This window comes from Petaurus breviceps, unplaced genomic scaffold (genome assembly GCF_028583685.1).
Source record: "Petaurus breviceps papuanus isolate PSGF00001 unplaced genomic scaffold, PetGlider_PUasm1.0 91133, whole genome shotgun sequence".
Lineage (NCBI taxonomy): Eukaryota > Metazoa > Chordata > Mammalia > Diprotodontia > Petauridae > Petaurus > Petaurus breviceps.
Window position 1 is genome coordinate 43,617,850 of NW_027187419.1, and position 23,880 is coordinate 43,641,729.

Genomic DNA, 23,880 nt, shown 5'->3' on the forward strand with positions numbered 1-23,880 from the left:
AAATACCAGTGTCTATCATAGAATTAGAAATCCTGATTAATGAAAAAGTTTCTAAATGGACAAGCCACCATCCACTCTTCCTGCCTAGAAATGTCATTTCAACCATTATTTTTTTTTAATCTTTGTTCACTTTTAATCCTAATAAAACTAAAAAGTCTTCATAGCTAAATTCACAATCCTGCTTTTTTTGTTACCTGATTGATTCTTTTCTTCAGAGGAAGAAGGGCTAGAAAGCCTAAAAACCAGAGATGACTTTGAGTCCCTTCAACTCATGGTCCACATAATCATCTTCAAACCCAAAGAACTTCGTTCAGGTGTTTTCTTACAAATGGGATCCATAAATTTATTCTGCAGCAGTTCCATTAATCCTCTTTTTCCCAACATCTCTCCATACACTAAAGCTGATAGGAAAATGGTAAAAGGGAACTGCAGGCAACTTGTAAAAAGGAAATGAGGGCAATGAGGTTTTGAAACACCAACACTTAAATGAGTCACTCAAAAGGACAAATAAGAGCAGCATAGTTCCTTCACTAGGCATTTTGTGGAACTGCATTCATTCTATACTTGGCTGCCTTTTGGCTGCCTGGTCAACTCACTCCTTTTCTTATCCTTTTGCAATCTGGTTATATTCTCACTTAACTCTTTCCTCTCCACTCATATTTGGTGAGCACATCAGCTCCCAAGAGTTCAATTACCTCCTCTGTATAATCCCACTCCTTTTTGGGACAAATAGAGTTAAATATTACATAAACAGTGGGGTACTGTAGCGAGCTCAAATTAGAGAAAGAAATTGTTAATGTAAGCATTTATACCTCAGAATTAGAAAAACACAAATCAGGGCTCAATCATGTTTTATTGATTGTCTAGCCAGAGGTTTCTCAAACTTATTTAGCCTAGAACCCCTTTAAAAAAAATTACTCAGCACCCCACTAAAACCTACTTTAATTCTTCAATGTTATTTTTAAAATTTGCATCATTTCAAAAAATATATATTTATTTTAAATGGCATCTTAAATTTAATCATTTATTGTAAATTTGTGGGGGATTTCCCACACTGAAATTCTTATGAGGCAATATTGTGTCATGTAACTGTACAGTAACATGCTGTAAGTCATTACAGGCACATATTCCTGCCTATGCTGCTGGACTTCCTGACAATGTGTGACATGCTCTCCTGTAGACATTTTCTTGTTAAGATCTGTTGTTATTGATCGGTTGTTACTTGAATTTTGTGTATTTATTTGGAAAATACCGTGTTTCCCCAATAATAAGACACTGTCTTATTAATTTTTTGGAAAGAAAAACACCAGAGGGCTTATTTTCAGGGGAGGGCTTATTTTAATGAACATTGACAGCAATTTTAATAAACAGGTAAATGTGAACCAAAAAATGTACCTTTATTCAATAATGAATTCAATAAAGAACAGGATGACGCGCTCACTGCTGCAGCTCTGATTGGATGCAGCTCAGAGCGCGGTGTGCGTTTCACCTGGGGGGGAACGGTACATACAGAGGGTACCGTAATGTAGCGTGTAGCGCAGGGGATCACCTTCACTACAGTAGCAATCTCAATAGGGCTTATTTTCGGGGGAGGGCTTATTTTAGAGGAATCTTACACAGTAAGGGGAGGGCTTATTTTCGGGATAGGTCTTATTATTGGGGAAACACGGTAGTGTAATCACTACAACTTTAACTCTATTACACAACAGATGAAACTTGTACAAACAATTTTTCAAATTCTTCTTCTCTTCTTTCCTTATGCTTTCACTGCCCCCCAAATGCACCCAAGGATGCTACAGATCCCCTGGAATATTCTAGCACCCGTACCGCCCCCCCCAGGATGATATCACCTACTTTGGGAACCTCTGGACTCCAGACTTATGAGAGTGATAGAGAAAATGTTAATAATGCAGATTAAACTTCAGTGTGTTGTGCATATGTTTTTTTTTCCCCCAGAGAGCCAGTTACACATTTACCCAGCACTGCTGCCCAAACCATCTTAAATTCAAGAAGGTATTCAAAACAAAAATCACTCTTTCCTCCCAATCCATTCCTCTTCCAAACTTCCTTTTTTTTCCTTGGAGGCCATCGCCATCCTCCTTCCAGTTATTCAAGTTTACAACTTCAGTGTCATTTTCAAATTCATACTCTCATCTCACAAACTCAATCGGTTCATTTTTCTCTCAAGCATCTTGTCACCTCTCTACTCAAACAGCAACCATTCTATTTCAAACAACTATCATTTCCTATATGTACTACTACAAGAATACCTACTTTGCCTCTCTTAAAACTCTTTCCACTCTAATACATCTTCCACCTAGCCACCAAAATTATTTTCCTTAAATGCAGGTCTTACTAAGTCATCCCCATACTTAATGAACTCTGGTAACTCTCTCTTAACCTCTAGGAGCAAATATAATCTCCTTCATTTGAGATTTAAAACTCTTCACAACCCTGCCTCTGTCCTACCCTTTCCAGCCTTATAAACAGACTCTACAATCCAGCCATATTAATCTTCTTACTATACACTTCATATACAATATTCCATATCTCCTGACCCTTTGCTTGCATTGTCACTCATGCTTGAAATGCTCCCCTCTATCTCTTAAAAACCCTGGTTTCCTTCAAGACTCAGTTAAAATGCAACCTTCTATATGAAGCCTTTCCTGTACCCACGGATGCTAGTGTCTTTCTCTCTACTGGATTATCTTGTATCAATGTTGTATGTGTTTATACATACGTGTGTGTGTGTGTGTGTACACATACTAAAGAACTGAATGAAATCTCTTTGAGCGCAGGAACTATTTCTTTATTGTCTTTATATCTCCAGTTCCTGGCATAAAATACTTAAAAATACATACTCATTGATATTAAAAAAGGGCAATAATTTTTCCTAACTGCACAGATAGTGTATGTCCTTCAGCTGCACAGCTGAGCACAAGCCCCTGTGCTTGCATTCGGTAATCAGTAAAAATCAGATCATCTTTCCACATACTGAGTGCTTTTTTTTTTCTAGAAAGACCCAGGATAGTAACTCATCAGATGGAATGAAAATATGTCTGCTAAGCAGTGTTAAACGATTCTTTAAAAGTAGCACAACAGAATTTTTCCATAAAATTGAACATCCCATTCCCTTCACAGTAGTCAGCTAGAAACACATTTTGCCATTATCTTTGCAGTATATGGCGCCATCTCAGAGAATTGGAGCCAAGATGGCGAAAACTCCCTGTGCTCCTCCCATAACCACCTCAAATGCCTATAAAAAAATGACTCTAAACAAACTTTAGGGCTACAGATCCCACAAAGTGACAGAGAGAAACAAACCTCCCACTGAAGACAGCCAGGCAGGTGGACAGGAAGGGTCCATCGCAGCAGCCCAGCCCCACATAAGCCCACAATTTTAGCCGAAGGACAGCCCGACCAGCTGCTGCTAGAGGGACAACAGGAAAGCAGATCACCTGTAGCTGGAACAGTTTCCTGAATTATCAACTCATAAATGCAAAAGACAAAGTGAGAGGTCAGTGTAGACTTTGGGAACAGGGAGTCCAGGAGTGCGGTCCAGCCTCTGCCCCTAGAGGGAGAAGAGGCTGAGGTGGGTGTGTCTGCTTTAGAGCTCCTGGCCTGCAGATTGTAGGGGGACCAATTCTGAGGGATAATCGCTCTTGTTTTAACCTGCTTGGATATGGATGTCTAGGGTGGCAGTCCTGGGGTATGTGACCAGTGAGCCAGAGTGTGTGAAGGCTTCAGAGAGGGCAGCCAACTAATAGCTCTGGCAGCTGCAAAAACCCCAGCCATTTGGGACAAAGCTTTCCTCCCTGCAAGCAGAATTCTACTGTGGCAAAAAGCTCAAAAGTCAAGTAATTGAGCAGCAACAAGAGCAAGCAATGGAAGCAAAGCAAGCACAGAAATCCAACTTTGGATTCCTTTTTGGGGGACAAAAAGGATCAAAGCATGGAATGGCAGGAAGACAACGAAGTCAGAACTCCTGTACCAAAAGCTTCCAAAAAAAATATGAACTGGTTACAGGCCATAGAAGACCTTAAGAAGGATTTTGAAAACCAAATAAGAGAAGGAGAGGAAAAATTGGGAAGAGAAATGAGAATGATTCAAGAAAATCATAAAATGAGAGTCAACAACCTGAATGAAGAAAATAACACCTTAAAAAACAGACTAATTCAAATGGCAAAAGAGGCTCAAAAATCCAATGAGGAGAAGAATGGCTTAAAAAGACAAATTTGCCTGATGAAAAAAGAATTTCAAAAGCTCACTGAAGAGAATAATTCCTTCAGAATTAGATTGGAGCAAATGGAACCTAGTGACTTTACCAATTGAATAGGAAGGGATAATACTTAAAAGGTGAAATTGAGAGGTAAGAGAGGAATAAATGAGAGGAGATGGGGAGAGACAGAATGGGCTAAATTATCTCATATAAAACAGGCAAGGGAAAACTGTTACAATGAGGGGAAAAACAGGAAGGTAAAAGGGAATGGGTCAACCTTACTCTCATTGAATTTGGCTTAGGGAGGGAATGATATACATACTAAATAGGGTAACTCACCCTACAGGAGAGTAGGGGGGAAGGGGATAAGAGGGGGGATGATGGAGGGCAGGGCAGGTTGTGGGGAAGGAAGTTAGAAGCACACACTTTTGAAAAGGGACAGGGTAAAAATAAAGAATAGAACAAGTCGGGGGAGGGATAGGATGGAGGGAAATAACAGTCAGTCTTTCACAATATATCCATTATGGAAATGTTTTGCGTAGCTACACGTGTACAACCTATATTGAATTGCCTATCTTCCCAGTAAGCGTGGGTGACAAGGGAGGAAGGGAAAGAATCTGGAATTCAAAGTTTGAAAATCAAATGTTTAATATATAGATATAGATATAGATATATTTTTTTTAACATGCAACTGGGAAATAAGATATACAGGCACTGGGGTATAGAGATCCATCTTGCCCTACTAGAAAGTTGGGGGGAGGGGAGATGGAGGAGGATATAGGAGAGAACAGACTGGGGGAGAGGGTATACAGTAGGATCACTGTTTGGGTGTGGTAGGTAGGGGAAATATGAGGAGAAAACTCAAATTTTTGTGGAAATGAATGATGTAAACTAAAAATAAACATAAAATTTAATTAAAAAAATAAAGTGTATGGCACATTTTTTTGAATGCTCTCAGCAACAACAGTAATTCTTTTTTCTTGCAGGGGGGTGTGGGGGAAGAAAGGCTGAGAAACCATTGTCTACTAGAATTTAGGATTCTCCTGAGTCTTACTATTCAAAAAAAGCTTAAAAGGGAGAAGGGCACAATTGGTTAAAATCTGGGTTAAGAAAGGTTCTTTAGGTGGTTATAATTAACTTTTAACACCTTCCCATGGAAAGCACAAATTGTCTTATACATAGAGTAGCAGATACTTAATAGTGTTTCTTAAACTGAATTTGTTATACTGAATTTTGGAGATTTTTATTTAAGCATGATTTGAAATGATGTTTTCTAGTAACAAAGTTTCTCCATTAGTGACAAAACTTTGAGAAATTTAAAGTAACACCTCCTTGGAAGAATAATTAGGATTGTTCTGGAAATATCACAGACCAAATTTATTTGACTTGTAAAGTCATTTAGTGCCTGAGTCCCCATTTCCTCATCTGTAAAATAAATGCATTTAATAATTGCTACCCAACCTATCTCCATGGCTTGAGCAGGCAGGGAAAAAATAACTTTTTTCTAGTTTAATGAAAGTATCAGGATGTAAGTTTATCTTCTGTAGGTTCACTGAAATCATCTTCAGTAAAACTCCAGTAACACAAAGGATAACAAGAATAACAGGTAAGCTCAACCTGTTTCCATATAATTTTGATTTCTTTTACTTATTGTTCAGTCATACAGTCATGTACAACTCTTTGTGACCCCCATACTCCATACTATCCTAGAATTTTCTTAGAAAAAATATTGGTTTGCTATTTCCTTCTCCAGTGGATTAAGGCAAATGGGGGTTAAGTGAGTGGCTACTGGTCACATAGCTAGTAAGTGTCTGAGGCCATATCTGAACTCAGGTTTTCCTGACTCCAGGCCCAGAGCCCTATCTACTGTACTACCCAGCTGCCCCTTTTCTTTTACCAGGTCTTTGTATTTTAAAAGCTTTTCATTTTACACAGCTTGGAGAGTATTTGTTTGTACTTATTTGATAAGGTAACAACTTTTAAAAATGCTATTCTTCAAGTTTTTATGGATCAATGCTATGCCTTGGCAATTCTGGGCAACAATTCTGAGATAAAGGCCCAATTCCAGTACAGTTTGCAGATTTAGTTCTTAAGGATATTCTAAGAGGTCTTTATTTTATTACATCTGGGGATTTGTCACGTCAGTCCATGAAAGAAAGTGAGCTTCTGATTTGTAATTCTAGTCATCAACTTACATCTTGCTAGGAATTCACAATTTCTACAGCTGTAATTAATGTGCATAAGAGGTTGCACAGTCTCTAGTGCAGGGTTTCCAAAGTGGGAATATGGGCCTCCTGAGGACCTTGGCCTTATCATAGAGAATCCAGAAACTGACCTCAAGAAAAGTGTGATCAAAAAATTAAAAGGGGGAAAGATAGGTCACATCTACCCTCACTGTGAAAGGCAATTAATTATAAAGCTTATCTCCAACAATGACTCATCTTCCCCCATACATATACTGTCGTAACGTCTTCATTCCTCAAACTGTGCCAACTTGATGCTTTAGAAGACAGTGGAAATCTCAAGGATTCCAGGCATCCAAGGAAGCAACTGCACAAGTAATAATTAATAGTTCAATCGCAGGAATACTATGATTGGGTGGTCTCAAGGATCTATCATCAGTTCTGGGCAGTTTACCATTTTTAATCTCAGATAAAGGAATAGAAGATAGATGGCATATTCCTCAAATTTACAGATCACACAAAGATGAAAGGGACAGTTAACGTATTGAATGACAAAGTCAGGATCTTAAAAAATAGAAAACTGGGCTAAATCCACAAGTGAAAAATGTAAGAGATAAACATAAATCTAGACTTCAAATCAAATCCCCCAACCCCCCCCAAAAAAAAAACTTAACAAGTAAAAGATGGGTAAGTGAGGTTTGTCTAGAGAGTAGAAACTCAGAAAAAGACCTGGAGGGTTTAGTGAAATGCTGGCTAGGTATGAAAACAGCAATATAATATGATAGCCAAAAAAGTTTATGCAATCTTAGGCTGTATGAAGAAATTTACAGTAGCCAGTTCATGGCTTGCTCTGTTTTCTCACCTCTTTCCCAGTTCAATCAATACCTCCTTCAAGAAGCTATTCCTAATTTCCCCAATTGCTATACCTCTCTCCACCAATAGCCTTTTATTTATTTTGTATATATCTATCTGTTGTGTGTTATATCTCCTCAGTAGAATGTAAGCTGCTTGATGGTAAAGACTGTCTCATTTTCTGTCTTAGTATTCCCAGGGCCTCACACAGTCATGCCCAATACAAAGCAGGCATTCAATAAACCCTTATTAATTCCAGAAGTTGATCACCCTCTATATTCTAACCTGGTAGGACCACATCTGGACAACTGGTTTCACTTCAGATATTTTAGAAAACACATAGGTAAGCTAGAAAATATCCAATGGGGGGAAAAAAGGAACAAAGAATAATGAAAAGCCTCAAGTTCACGCATAACAACAAGTGACTACAGTTGTCAGAAGACAACTGGAGGTATTTAATCTGGAAAAGATTTAGAAAGGACATGATGACACTTTCCAAGGGCTAGCATGTGGAAAAGGGAGAAGTGTTCTACTTGGACCAAAAGAGTAGATTAGGTGGAATAGGCAGAATCTAAGGGAGATGTAGATTTAGGCTGGATGCCAGGAAAAATTTCCCAACAATTAGTGATACTTAAAAGCGTAATAAGCTGCCTAAGGAGAAAGGAGGTAACTTATCACGGAAATTTGCAAAGAGAGTCACCTATTTACCACATATGTTTCTTTTTTTTTCCTCTGCTTTTTGGAGGGGCAACTGGAGTTAAGTGACTTGCCCAAAGTCACACGGCTAGTTAATTGTTAAGTGTCTGAGGCCGGATTTGAACTCAGGTCCTCCTGACTCCAGGGCTGGTGCTCTATTCACTATGCCACCTAGCCACCCACCCCTTCCACATATGTTTCAAATGTGATTCTAGTTTATGTATGGATTGGCTAAGATGGACTCAAGTCCCTTCCAATTCTTAAAGTATGTTATTTTGCAATCTAATTCAACTTAATCTTGTCATTTCATAATCTAAAATCACATCAAAATGTAGCTAAAGATGCAAATAAAGGCAATATAGGACAAAAGTCTTGAATATTGACCTTAGTATCTGAACTTGACTTATTGAAAAAAACCATCAGCTTATTTTTTGATCATTTTCCTCTTTATCAGAGTGGTATATTTTATAAATGTATACTTGTAAAAATACCTAATGGTGTCTTTAAATATTTTTTTAATTTTTAACATTTTCTCTGAAATCTTATTTACATTATTTTCTCTAAAAAACTTTTCCTCAAAGAATATCAAAAGCTTGAACCTCACAGGAGTCAGATTATCACAGATTATGAATTAATGAAATAATAAAAAGTTTTACTTTCCAAGATTTTACTGTATATGATGCTAGGTTTGTACTTCTCAATAATTATATCCCCATCTCTTTCACCATCATTCCAGGTTTCTCAGTGGCAACAGCAGTAACAGAGGACAGGAAAACAGCAAAAATTTGAGGATTGCAGAAATGAAAACATATGTTCAAATTTTATATTTTGAGTGAAAAAGGATGTGAATTGTTAGGACACAAATAACATTCCTCATATCCACAGATACCCATGCAGTTATTAATTAACTTAATATATGTCCATCAACCTTCCATGAAAAACAATAGGGAGAAAAAAGTTGCTCTATTATATTCTTCATTGTTCTTAAGCAGTCAAAAGAATCAGGACTGTGGGATGCAAGGAATTCTTTCTGAAAACAAGAATTTCTTAAAGCAGATATAAAATAGCTTTGAGGCCAAGAAAGTATCTTTTGAGGTTCTTTAAACTGCTTAGCAGATACATATTGTTTTATAAAACACTGTAACAAAGAAATTACTTGATTTAAAAAAAAAGAAGTAATTATGAGGTAACATTTTAGAGCAGTGGTGTCAAACTCAAACAAAAATGTGGCTCACCAAACTTTACAAAAGGATCCCTGTAGACCACATGCAGACTTACAAAATAACATATTAATATTATTTGTATTTACCAAATTTTTATTTATTTTGTTAAATATTACCCAATTTCATTTTAATCTGGTTCAGATCACTTTGAAGTGTTGTGGACTGCATGTCACTCATCACAAGCACACATGTCTTGACACCTCTGCTTTAAGTGATTCTCTGAAACATTAATAAAGGTGGGTTTGGAACTAGACAAAAGTCACGGCATTTACATACTCTCTCCTATAGCTAAATCTCTTTCACTTAAGCATGCTATAACTACGCCAGTAATGAATGAAATATAATGAAAGAATTGTGCTCTGAAATAAATTTGTCCTCTTGTTTTTTTTCTAAAATAACACCAAAGTTTGGTTCAAGAAATCATTCAAATAAAATACTTTTGTTGCCTGTCACTTATTAAAGAACTATTTTGTTTAGGAACTTTTGTCTTACCCAACTAATTTTCAATATAAACACTCTACTTATGCAGAGCTGGAAAATGGTCTTAAGATATCATTTCTCAAGAGGAATATTGTACCACACAATATGTGGCACTCAATGTAATACTAAAACATGTTTACGATGTTCTTGTGTTCAATGATCTCTGTATAAACTTGTATTTCAAATGCACAAAACAACATAAGTGAGTAACAAGTAAGGATATCTCAGAAAATGTGAAGTGTAATGGAATGATACAGAGTTTTATTCAGTCTTTAAAATGATACCATCAGAGTAACAAATGATCCAACAAAGAGAAAAGTAGGGATGTACTGTCTAAAGTATTGTCCAAAGCTAAATCTAAAATTTTAGACAACATAGCATGAGAGAGCTTAGACCTAAGGATTTAGTTAGTGATATGCAAGAATTTTTTTTTAATGTAGAAAATGTTCCCTTATTTTTGGCTTCTACTGAACAAAACAGGTTAACGTAAGAGTAGCAGCATTTCTTTGAGGAGAAGTCATCTAAGGCATCAGGACACCCAAAAATCTAGTACAGTCTTTTATGGATTACCCACATGAATTTAGGCAAATCTCAAACTCTCCACACCTCATTTTTCTCCTATTTAAGGGGGATAGATTAAATGAATTCTAAATGTTCTCAATATGTCTGTAATTTACAATCTACCTTCTCATAGCTGCCAGGCAAATGGATGTACCTCAACACTGCCAAATAGAGGTATCTCTTATTTTGAACAAATCCAATAATACGAACGTTTAGATCAGAAGTTTTTTAACTGTTGTTTTGGTTTGTTGGGTTTTTTTTCGCATGTGTCATGGATTCCTGTGGCAGCCTGGTGAAGCCTATAGATCATTTCTCAGAATAATTTTTATATGCATAAATAAAATACATAGAATTACAAAGGAAATCTATTATACTGAAATATAGCTATTAAAATATTTTTTAATTCTAAGTTCACAGACCCCATGTTGAGAATCCTTGATCAAGATTTACACCTTAAGCTCTCCAAAAGAATATTAATTTACCAAACACTTCATCAAATTATCCTATCAAATAGAAATCTGTCCACTACAGGCAGAATGCCCTCCAAAGTTTGTATCCAACTTACCTTTCCAAACTTGATACTACTTTCCAAGCAAACTAGGAGGGGGGAAAAAGAGGCAACTTCAGTAGTCCAGGGAGAGGTCATGAGAACCTGCAGGGCCACCTAGATGTATCTTGATCTGGACCCAGATGGTACCAGATAAGAAAATGAGGCTGATGACTTTGTACAGCCCTCTCTCACTTAAATCCAGTTCACTTGCAAGTCATGGCATTACCTGATGTCATGGTCCTCTTTGAGAATGAAGGACAAACAATATAAGAACCTAAACTAAGATGACGGCTGTGTGAGCAGAAAGACAGGGTCAAATATAGAATATACTATGAAGGTAGAACTTCCAAGACTTAGGATCAAATAGGTAGAGGCTGAAAGGAACTTAGAAGCCATTAATACCAACCACCTCATTTTACAGATGAGAGAACTAGGCTTAGAGATGTTAAATCTCTTGCCGAGGGCCACAGAACTGATATGAGTCTGACACAGGAGCGGATCTCAGGTCGTCCTGTCTGTGAGTTCAATGATCCTTCCACTGTTACAACCTGTGAGAAATGAGGGAGAAGGGATGAGAGCACATCGAAGAAGACAACGACTGGATTGTGAAGAACAAGGAGGAAGAAGGTATTAGAAGACTTGAAAAGTAGGAAGGGGCAAGGTTATTAAGACTTTTAACAGCCAAACAAAAGATTTTATATTTGATCCTAGAAGGGACAGGGACCCAGGGGAGTTTACTGAGTAGGAGGTAGCATGGACAGATTTGTACATTAGAAATTTCACTTTGTCAGATGAGTAAAAGATACACCGTACTGTGGAAAGACTTGTGTCAGGGAGACATTCTGTATCTGTATTCTGTAGAAATAGTTCAGGCTTGACATGAGAAGGACCTGCACTAGGGTTATGGCAGTGTGAAAAGAAAGGTGTACAGAGAAATATTTCAAAAGTAAAAAATGACAGAACTTGGCAAAAAATTGAAAGGGAAGGGTGTTAAGGTTGGCATCAACGTCAAAAGTCTTTGTGACAGTAGCTTGTGGTACCTTCCACTCCTATCAGTAGTAGGGAAGTTAGAAAGGAAGGCTTGGGGTGGAGGAGAGAGACAATGCTTTTAGTTCTGGCATACAGCATTTAAGATGTTTCTACTGAACATCCAGTTCAAGATGTCAATAGGTAACTGGAGATGCAAGACTGGAGGTAAGCAGAGAGGCAGACAAATAGACCTGAGAATTATCTGCATAAAGGTAATAGCTGAATCCATGGGAGTTGATGAGGTCACCAAGCAAAAAGGGAGGGGGAAAAGAAGAGGAGGAGAATAGGGCGTTAGGGGACAGTCAACATTAGCCAGTATAACCTGGACAAAGACCCAGCAAAAGAAATTGTCAGACAGGTAAGAATGGTCAGATATGTAGGTCAGATAGGAGAGAGTAATGCCATGAAAACCAAGAGAAAAGAATATGAAGAAGATGAGGATGACTGACAGTTTCAAAGGATGTCAAGAAAAATTAGAATTGTGAGAAGGCCATTAGACTTGGAAATTTAAGAACCACTGGTAACTTCTGTGAGAGTAGTTTCAGTTAAAGGATGAGGTCAAATGCCAGAAGGCAAATAGTTAAGAAGATAGTAGGAGAAAAGGAAAGTGATAGTCTTCATAGAATTTAGCCACAAAAGGAAGGAAAGATATGAGATAACAGGTGACTAGGATGGTGGCATCAAGTGAAGGTTCTCTAAAAATGAAGGAGGCACAAACATGTTTGTCCACTGCAAGGAAGTAGACAGGGAGATACTGAAGGTGAATGAAAGGGTGAAGATGAAAAGAGAAGGCAATCTGTGAAAGAGGAAGGGATGGAATGGGATTATTTCTGCATACAGAAGAATATATGTACCTTGACAAGGAAAAGAGACATCTCTTCTTTTTTTTTTAAAAAAGCAATTGGGGTTAAGTAACTTGCTGAAGGTTACACAGCCAATTATTTCTGGGTGTGGTGCTAAGTATCTGAGCCCAGATTCAATCCCCCAAGTCATCCCAACACTGGGGGCCGGTACTCTTACTGGCTGAGCCACCTGGCCACCCCGACATCTCTTCTTATAAGGCAGGGCTGAAGGATGAGATGGTGGCTAAAAGCATTGGAGTTATGTAAGATAAAAGGAAGAAGGTGGGTAGTAGAAGCAGGACATCCAAGCTGCTCCGGCTTCCACTTTCCCCAATCCATGTAAAAAGGGGACTCTGAACAAACTTTGGAGCTGCAGAACCCACAAAATGACAAAGGGAAGCTAACCTCCCACTGAGGACAGCCCAGCTGGCCAATCACACTGCTCTGGAGCCAGGTCCAGGCCCCATACATGGAGGTTTTAGCCACAGGGCGGGCCTGACCAGCAGCCTGCAGAAGGGACTCCAGATCAGCAGCAGCTGTGGCCCTTTCCAGATTTATCAACACATAGATGCGAAGGAAAAAGTGAGAGGTCAGTGCAGTCTGGACTTTGGGACCCAGTAAATGGGAGTACGTGGCTTTTGCCCCTGGTGAGAGAAACTGCTGAGACACCCGGCACAGCCACCCAGCACCATGTGGCAGCTTCAGCTCCTGGCCTGGAGAGTGTAGGGGAACCAAGCACCAGTCTGAAGGGTAATCGCCCTTGCTTTAACCTTCTTGGATCTGGATTGCAGTCTAGGGTGGAAGTCCTGGGGTGTGTGACCAGCTTACCAGAGCGTGTGGAGGCCTCAGAGAGGGCACCCATCTAATACCTCCGGCACCTGAGAAAACCCCAGCGTTTGGGACGAAAGCTCCCCTGTCTGGTGGCAGAGTCCTACTGTGGCAAAAAGCCCAGGGGTCAAGTGACTGAGGGGCGACATGACCTGGCAAAGGAAACAAAGCAGACAGAAGATTCCAACATTAGACTCCTATTTTGGGGACAAAAAGGAGCAAAGCATGGAACAGGAGGAAGACAGTGAAGTCAGAACTCCTGCACCAAAAGCTTCAAAGGAAAATACAAGCTGGTTACAGGCCATAGAGGACCTTAAGAGACAGATAAGAGAAGTGGAGGAAAAATCAGGAAGAGAAATGAGAACGATGAAAGAAAATTACAAAATGAGAGTCAACAGCCTGACTGAGGAAAATAACACCTTAAAAAATAGACTAACTCAAATGGCAAAAGAGGCTCAAAAAGGCAACGAGGAGAAGAATGCCTTAAAAAGCTGAATTTGCCAGATGGAAAAAGAATCTCAAAAGCTCAATGAGGAGAATCATTGCTTCAGAATTAGACTGGAGCAAATGGAAGCTAATGACTTTATGAGAAATCAAGATGTTGTTAAACAGATCCAAACAAATGAAAGAATAGAAGACTGTGTGAAATATCTCATGGGAAAAACCAATGACCTGGAAAACAGATCCAGGAGAGATAATTTAAAAAGTACTGGACTACCTGAAAGCCATGATCAAAGTAAGAACCTAGAAATCATCCTCCAGGAAGTTCTCAAAGAAAACTGCCCTTATGTTTTAGAACCAGAGGGCAAAATAGAGGTTGAAAGAATCCACCAATAACCTCCTAAGAAAGATCCCAAAAAGAAAACTCCTAGGAATATTATAGCCAGGTTCCGGAATTCCCAGATTAAGGAGAAAATATTACAAGCAGCCAGGAAGAAACAATTTGAATATTGTGGAAACACAATCAGGATAACACAGGATCTGGCAGCTTCTATTCTGAGGGGCTTGGAATATGATATTCCAGAGGGCAAAGGAGCTGGGATTAAAACCAAGATTCACCTACCCAGAAAAACTGAGTATCATGTTTCAGGGGAAAATATGGTCATTCAGTAGAATAGAGGACTTTCAAGCATTCTTGATGAAAAAACCAGAGTTGAATAGAAAATTTCACATTCAGATACAAGAAGCAAGAGAAGCATGAGAAGGTAAACAGGGAAAAATCATAAGGAATTTATTAAAGTTGAATTATTAACATTCCTACATGGAAAAACAATAATTGTAACTGATGAAACTTTTCTCAGTATGAAAATAGTTGAAGGGAAAAGAAATATATACATATGTCTATATATGAGGGTATATGGGCATATGAATACATATGTGAATGTGTGTATATATGTTTACAGGTATACATAGATAGAGGGCACAGGACAAATTTAACAGGAAGGGATGATACTTAAAAGGTGAAATTAAGAGGTGAGAGAGGAATACAATGAGAGGAGATGGGGAGAGACAGAATGGGGTAAACTATCTCATATAGAAGAGGCAAGGGAAAATGGTTACAATGGAGGGGAAGAATAGGAAGGCAAAAGGGAATGGGTCAACCTTATGCTCATTGAATTTGACTTGGGGAAGGAATGAAATACACACTAAATAGGGTATCTCACCCTACAGGAGAGTAGGGGGGAAGGGGATCAGAGGGGGGATGATGGAAGGGAGGGCAGGCAGGGGCGGGGGGAGTTGGAAGCACCCACTTCTGAAAAGGGAAGGGATCAAAGTAAAGAATGGAACAAGTGGGAGGTAGGCTAGGAGGGAGGGAAATATAGTCAGCCTTTGACAATATATCTGCTATGTTATTGTTTTGCATTAGCTACACATGTACAACATATACTGAACTGCTTATCTTCCCAGTAAGGGTGGATGACAAGGGAGGAAGGGAATGAATCTGGAATTCAAAGTTCTAAAATCAAATGTTTAAATAAATAAATAAATATTACTATTATTAATACTATTTTACATGTAATTGGGAAATAAGATATACAGGCACTGGGGCATAGAGATCCACCATGCCCTACTGGAAAAGTCAAAAGGGGTATGAGAGAGAGCAGATTGGAGGAGGGGATATCTTGTGGGACTGCTATTTTGGGGTGGTGGATAGGGGAAAAACAGGGAGAAAATTTGTAACTCAAAATCTGGCGGAAATGAATGATATAAATCAGAAGTTAATAAAGCATTTGAAAAATGAAAAAAAAAAGGAAGAAGGTGTTCTCAGAAACTGATCCTAATTCTTTAAGGGAAATATTTCAATCTTTTAAGATTTACTAATCCAAACACTTCATTTTTTCAGATCTGGCTATTCCATTTTTCTTAACCATAAAATACCATCTGATAAGAGTTCTCTGAACTTCCCTTCTCTCCTTAACCTGTCAAAACTTTTCTGCATTATCTCATCCTTCACTACTGTCCCAGGGGGAAGAGATTAATGAGTAAACATTTATTCATTGTCCCCCTTGTATTTGGCACTATATTTAGTGCCAGAGGAGCTAAAGAAACTAGAGTCCCTATCCATCTGTTATCTTTGCTTTCCATACATGACTTGCATACCTGCCTGAGAATGTATATTCTTGATGTTATCCTTTATATAACTTCTTAAATTCATGTCCTCTGGTATTTGTCTTCAAATATTTTAAAATATTACATGGACAAAGAGGCAACTATAGTACAGACATTAGAAATTAACTAGTCTCTGGTTAGAAAAATTGGTTAGGGTTCAAGTACTGCCTGTGATACATGGTGCACATGTGATCCTAGAAGCCATTTAAGCTCCCACTGCCCCTAGGAAACTCTAACATGAGTGACAGAAGTACTGCTAATCTGGATAAAGTTAATTTCCTCTCTGAGTGTTCCCTATATCAATAAAATCACAGGTCCTTCTACTCCCATCACATCTCATGCAAAAAAAATAAGAATAACAAAATAAATTCATGGAAGAGGAATTAGACTTGTTCTGCTTGATAGAATTAGGCAGTAAGTGAAGGTTCCATAAAGGAAAATGTATCCTTGAAACAGAAACATTTTTTTCCACAGAATAACAAAATTTAAGAGTTGGAAAGGACCTCAGTAACCATCTAATCCAACCCAACACAAAAGGAATTCCCACTGCAACACACCTAACAAGTAGTTTTGCTTGAACACCTCAAGAAGGAGGATTCTATCAACTCTCTAGGCAGACCATTGCACAAAAACGAATTGAAATTTGAATCAGTTTTCTGTCCTGATAAGATTCTAAAATCAATCACAGAAATAATTAATGAAATTTCTCAAAATTCATCAAAAAATTATAAAGTAACAAAAACATTGATTTTCTTAAATCAATCTTTTTTTTTAAACAAAGAACCTTTCTAACAAAATCTTTAGATAACGTGTTTATTCAAATTCTTTTTTGTTTTTGTTGTTTATTGTTCAGTCATTTTTAGCCATGTCCAATTCTCTATGACGCAATTTTGGGGTTTTCCTGACAAAGATACTAGAGTGCCTTGCCAGTTCCTTCTGCAGCTAAGTTTTACACATGAGGAACTAAGGCAAACATGGTTAAGACCAGGATCATACAGCTAGTAAGTGTCTGAGGCCAGATTTGAATTCAAGAAAAGGAATCTTCCTTGACTCCAGGCCCAGGACTCTATCCACTGTGCAACCTAGATGTCCGATTCAAATTTCTTACACATGAATTAATCGTTGAATTCCAACTAAGACTATAAATGGATCAATTAGAGGGAACTGCCCTTTCTATGTAAAGATATCAGATAAGTATGAGAAATGTGTAAGTCACTTGAAGTCAAGAAAATTATTTAAATTGGCCTTCATGTGCAATTCCTTTATCTTCAGCAATCAGAAATTAAGTAGCCCTCACAAAATCCATAACCATGTTCATTCTTTTGTTGATTTAGTATAATATTTGAACACTTTTCCATAAAAAAAATATCTCAACATCACTATGATTTCTTGGTTCAAGACTATAGAAAGACAAATGTCCCCCCAGTAAACTCCTGAGCAGACTAAGGAGTGTTTTTTTTTTTTCAAAGAGAAAGTATTGTTAAATTAGTTGTTCCTTCCAGCTTTGTTTTGTGCACTCCATTTAATCTGGATGACTAGGAAACTGTTAGGAGAGAAAGAATTCTTTTGTAAAATTGGTCACTGTTACGTGATTTTAATTCCCTTTTTACCTGAAGATTTAAAATAAAAAACTAGAAATTTGGTTTTAAGAGATTTAACACTTTTATTTTATGTGTTGCTATAAAATGATCATTTCTACTTGCAATAAAAATGTCTTTACACTGAGTTGTTTTCTCTTTTACATTTGCTTTGTTATACATTAAATGAAATTTGGTAACCTGTTATTATTAAAACTAAAAAATCTGTAATTGGTCTTACCCTACTCCAACCTTTTAATTCACTCACAAACCACTTCATTTTAACCTCAGTAAAATCTGCAATTCCGCAAAAAAATTTTCTTTAGATGACAGTCATTTTTTAAATTAACTTTATTAGAGAATGGTATGATTACATTTTATGTTTGTTAACCAAACTATATGCTTCAAAATTATCTGTTCGAAATTCCCTTTTTAAAATAACAATGTGAGCTAAGCTTTCTTCAGTATAGTATTCTTTAAGCTGTTTATCACATTTTTCTACAACATTTTATCAACGGGCTGCCACCTCTATATGTCCATCTTGAGACTCCTTATTACCCTTGTTCCTCAACTTCAATTCTTCAGAGACTAGTATTAGATTATTCGTTCTAATTTATCACTGGAAGGTAGGCCTTTGTTTAAAAACAAAATAAATCTTGGGACTATTAAGTGAATAGTGAAACTCCCCAAAGGCTATGCAGTCCTATTATCCTCCCCTTGTCCAATCAATTCTAGACATGGCTCTGTCTACCTGAAGTATCTGTCCAAAATATGCATTCATTAATATATTATATATGATTATACATATATATTAAATATACACACATATGTACCTTTATATGTGCATATATATACATGTATGTGCATATACACACATACATAAATTGATAGAAGAGTCTGATATATTGTCCAACCATATATTATATTCTTGATAACAGGAACTTCTTATCCATTTTGTTTTCCTATATGGTTAGGCTGAACTTTCTTGAATAATTATAGATCTCATTTAAAAAGCTGTACATTGTTTTAATATTTGATACAATCAGCATAATGTCATCCCCAAAACATACACATATGGAAAGGTTCACGAGCAAGGGATAATGGGAAAACAGTATGCATGCTCCTTAGTATTCTTATAACATCAAAAGAATAAAAGGAAAGCTCCTAACATGCTAAGTGAGATCTTATGCTAAATGAGATCTTATAGCAGTTTTATAGAAGGACAGGAAAAAATTTCTCAGTGTGGACAAACCTGGACAGGTAGAAATATGTATTGTTAGAGGTATCAACAATACAACAAACAGCACTAAGAATTGGAATGTTAGGATATATTTATCAAAGATTATTTGGGTAAACTCACAATTATCTTTAATACTATGAGTTGACAGACTTCTTAAAGGCTGCCAATATAGAACAGAGACATTGTTTTACAATGATAGACAGATAGACGAATGGATGACCAGATGATAGAAGACAGATGAGGAGAAGGGAGACCAGGAGAAGAAAAGAAGGCAAAAGAGAAAACGGGAGAGGGGGAAAGGATAAGAAAGAGGTAATTAGCGGTGAAAAATAATACATAAATGTGTGTCTCAAGGGGTATGCACATGGCTGCCTGGTGAGGAGAAGGCAAGATGTAGCATGGAGGCCTGGGCTCTGACAAGATAAGGCTACAACTTACCTATCAAAGTCAAGAGACTCAGGAGTGGAATCTAAGAATCTAATGGGAAAAAGATAAGGATAACGGTCAAAGAGAAGAAGGCATGGCATCATTTAATTTTTCACAATTTTGTTGCTAATTCGAAAGTTTGTTCACAACCTGATCAATCTTATTCTACTACTTTTTCAAATTAAAATATGACTACTGCTTCCTTTAGGATTATCTATTGAAATTCTCTTCCATTTTATCCTTCCCACCCACTCTCACTGACCTAGATTACTTATTATAAAACTGTATCACTGAGGAGAGAGAAGTAATTTGGGAGAAGAGTTAGAAGGAGCTACATTAGTATGTCATAGTAGCTAATGAAGTCTATCTCAAATAAAACCAACATTCAGAAAATGGATGCTTTTCCATTACCTATTACTGCAATCTTAGTTTATTGGTTTCATGTGTGAATCTCATTTTCCACCTAATTCATATAAAGTTTACTCAGGAGAAAGAATTATTCACTTCAAGTTGCTTTGTTGCTCATTAAAACCCACATTTTAAAGAATGAAGCTAAATATTTCACCTGAGAAACATGACACTAATAGTAAGTGGCAACCAAGGAATAAACAAGTGGCAAAAAATCTTAACCTATAAATACCACATAAACTTCAAAACACCAAAACTTATATATTTAATTGAACAATGGAAGTTAGTAATAAATTTTATGGGGCCATTTTGTTCCTTTAACTCACACTGGCATCAGAATTAGCAATAAACAGAAATTGAAGATGCCTAATCAGGTCTTTATATAAAGACATTATAGAACAGAAGCCCAGATTGATTTCTACTCTCAACAAGTCACTCACTGCTACACAGCAATTCTTCTTTCCTTAGATTGATTACCAAACTCTGCTGAATTCTCCTGTATTAGAAACTACACAGATGACTATATCACTATTTTATATAATCTTTCTCAGAGAAGCAATTTACTTGCATACAAAAAATGATTATCATGTATGAAATAAAATTAAAATCAAATGGTAAGAAAAGTTTTAAAAATCATGTTTTCCTTCTACATGAATTAAATGCTTCTTAAAATTACTGAGCTACCCATTCACATGAAATGCTACATGAATAAATTTAAAATATTATTTAACTTGACTTTTTAAGCTAATTAAGTTAAATTATATAACTAACTAGGAAAACTGCAATTAGAAAAACATTTTATTGCTGGGGTCATTAAGAAAGTAAAACCTGCATACTTACTTGTACACATAAAAAATCATGAAAGTAACAAAATAATTGTTTTATTTGCCTTCTCTCATTTTAGTCTACCTAGTGGTTAAATTTCATGGGATTCTTAAATATTGTAATAGAGTGCAGACTCAATATCGAAAATTTACAATACCTGGAAATCAGCTGTCCAGAACTTACAACTGAACAGAAAATACCTACAAACCGAGAAGCTGGTTTAAAAAATAGTTTCCTAATGAAAGGCAAAAGCAAGATGGGAGAGTGAGAAGAAGCATTTTAGCCTAGATTACCCACATACTTCCACAACAAAGATCTAGAAAATGCAACAGATCAAATACTGATTGGGAAAGCCAAGAAAAACTCACAACGAATCATTTTCCTGCCCAGAGTGGTTTTGGAACAGACAGAGAGATCTGTAGACACTAGAAATAAGGTCTGGCCTGGAGCTTGCATACTTGGGAGCACTGTCTCATGCAAGGACTGAAGAAGAGTCTAGAGAAGACACAAGAGAAGGAAACACTGGGGCAGAAAGAGAACCCAAGAGATTGACCTCTGAACTTTTGTAGGAATGAGTGCCATCAGGCAGTTCTGCTGTCAACCATCCAATTTCAGGTAACAAATACCAGGTGGAGAGGAGTAATAGCAAGCACAGATCCTGTTTAGTGAAAAAGTATTTATGTTCTGGAAATGTAGCTGTGTAGCTATGATCAAAGGAATAGATCAGCAGCTCAGCTACAGCCTTTAGCCCAGCATGTAACCTTGGAATAGAACCAGGAAAAGAGACACAAATGAAAATGGAGCCAGCAATTTAGTCATTCCAAACCCTACTAACCAGCCAATACTGACTGGATCCAACAGCAATCTACTGAAACTCCCCACAAAGACAAGCTGACAGACACAAAGACGGGCAAAGAATTTGAAGAACTCTGACCAGGAGAGCAGTGAAGGAACATACATGTAGATCACACCACTTTGGGAGCAATGAAAGCTTGTATTCCCACAGCTGTGAAAACAGCATATGGATGCAAGACAGAAACAGAATGGACTTCAGCCCCCACCCTTCCAAGGAATACACAGATCTCAGTATTAACTGAAAGACAAAGTCAAGAAGTAGACTAGGAGATTGAGGAAACAAACAAACAAAAAGAATCTCATGTTAAAGAGCTGTCACAGTGACAGGGGCAACCCAAGACTCAAAGAGAAAGAACAACTAAAAACAAACCAGAAGAAAACTATAAGCAAAGCCTTCAAAAAAATGTTGCAAATAACATATCCATTGTTGTTTTAAAAAACACAGAAAAGTACAAGAATAAATGAAGCCTTCCTTAAGACATAGATAATAAGTAGCATCTATCTAAAACTAAGTGCAAGTGGAGACTTCCATATCATGTGAACAAGATGGAGGACTAGACATTTTCTCTGATCCTCTTAATTCCCCAAACCCTTCCAAAGAAGAAATGCACCAAAGATAAGGGAGCTCAACTATCTCCATGATCTAGAATATCAGAATCAAAAAGAAAGTTAAAAAAAAAAAGAAAATGACACGTGCTAACCCTGAGTTCATTCAACAGGCGGTCCCCCACCTCCTATACTACATTCAACATGGGTTTTTTAACAAAACCCAAACTCACTCTGGGCCCTCCCTCTTTCCAATGCCATGGAGACACCACCACCAGGCTGTGGAAGTTTATTCCACAATGGTCATCACCATGAGAGGAGGGCAAAAGCATGTTGAAGACATATTGAAGATCTAGATAAAGAAGGATCAAAGGAAGCAAGACAGGATACAGTTTGAATGTTTGGAGAAAAGGGTTATGGGGAAGGGGTTATGCAGAACTCCACTAAACATGAAGGAAAGCATCTAGCTGGGGCCAGTTCTGACCAACCAAAAGTCCCTTCAGGCAAACATCTAGGCTGGTTAACCATAAATTGCCCAGTGTGGGAGGAGGTTGAGACACTCCCATTAGAAGAGACTGAGTTAGAAAGTGAATAATAGTAGGACATTAGGGGAATGACTAAATTATCAAAGACCTCAGGAAGAAGAAAATTTAAATACCTTGAATATAAGAAAATAAATCAAAAGGGATTCTGATTTAAACAAAGAAGAAAATGTGGCCTTCGGGTCTTATAAAAAAGCTCAGGCATCTATGAATAAATACTATCAAGTAAAGGAAAATGATTTAACACTTGATGATATTGCTATCTTGTGGAATTTAAGGAAAACATGCTGTACCTGAAGGGTTCAAAAAAGAAACAAATATTATGAGCAAAATGTATGGCGCACACAACATTATGTAATGGGCAGAAGAGAAAAACTGGAAGGTCAGAAAGAAACCAAAGAAACAAAAGAGAGAACCACAAATTGGAAATGCATATATACAGAAAAGAAGGACAATTCAGAAAAATAGAAGCAAAAAATAACAAAAGAAAATATGCTGGGGCAGCTATGTGGCACAGTGAATAGAGCACTGGCCCTGGAGTCAGGAGGACCTGAGTTTAAATCCAGCCTCAGACACTTAAACAACAACAACAACAACAAACTAGCTGTGTGACCTTGGGCAAGTCACTGAACCCCAATTGCCCTACCTTCCCCCCTCCAAAAAAAAAGCTACCAAAAAAAAAAAAAACAAAGAAAATATGCTCACTATGCAAGCAAAACATGCTCATCTCCAAGCCAGAATGTGTAGAGACAACCAAAGGATATTAGGTCTCCCAGAAGAACATGACAATGTGAAAAATCTGAACACCATAATGCAGGAAATACAAGAGAACTGCTCATAACTTCTGAAAACAGAAAATAAAATGCTAAATGAACAAATTTAATGGTTGCCTCCAGAAAAAGTTCCAAGGCTGCAAACCCCAAGAGAGAAAGAGGTTAAATTTAACAATTCAATTCGGAAACAAGTTTTGCACAATTAAAATAATACAAGACAATTCTACACTCACCAGAAATCAGTCAATCAATAAACATTTATTCAGTGCCAGCTAGGTATGTGCCACGCACCATGCTAAGCACAGGAGAGAATGGAACAATATGTGTTGAAAAGTAACATTGCTCAGGATGCAGCCCTAGGTAACCTACCCTGCAAATCTGAGTTTAACCATAAATGAAAAAGGATGGACATTCAACAATAAATAGGTATGTGAAACATTTTTAGAAATAAAGTCTGAATTGAAGAGATTATTTGCTTCTTGAACACCCCCAGATAAGAGAAAAGCAGGAGAATGAATAAACACCACGGCCAAGGACTGCAACATCAACAGTAGGACAACAGAGAAAGAAGTGAGAGACTTTTTTTCTCAATGTACATTAGGAGAAAGGGGTGAA

General features: G+C 37.3%; 1 protein-coding gene across 3 annotated transcripts in view; it reads right to left on the reverse strand.

The window, feature by feature from the left end:
- ARHGAP32 (Rho GTPase activating protein 32) overlaps window positions 1–23,880 on the reverse strand; it is a 423,257-nt gene that overhangs the window by 321,409 nt on the left and 77,968 nt on the right. The window contains exon 1 of one of the 3 annotated variants that reach the window (XM_069079885.1): window positions 13,464–13,590. The exons of the other annotated variants lie outside the window; for them this stretch is intronic. The gene's annotated coding sequence lies outside the window, so the exon portion shown is untranslated. Of the gene's footprint in view, window positions 1–13,463; window positions 13,591–23,880 lie in introns of those variants that run through there. 3 annotated transcript variants of the gene reach the window in all.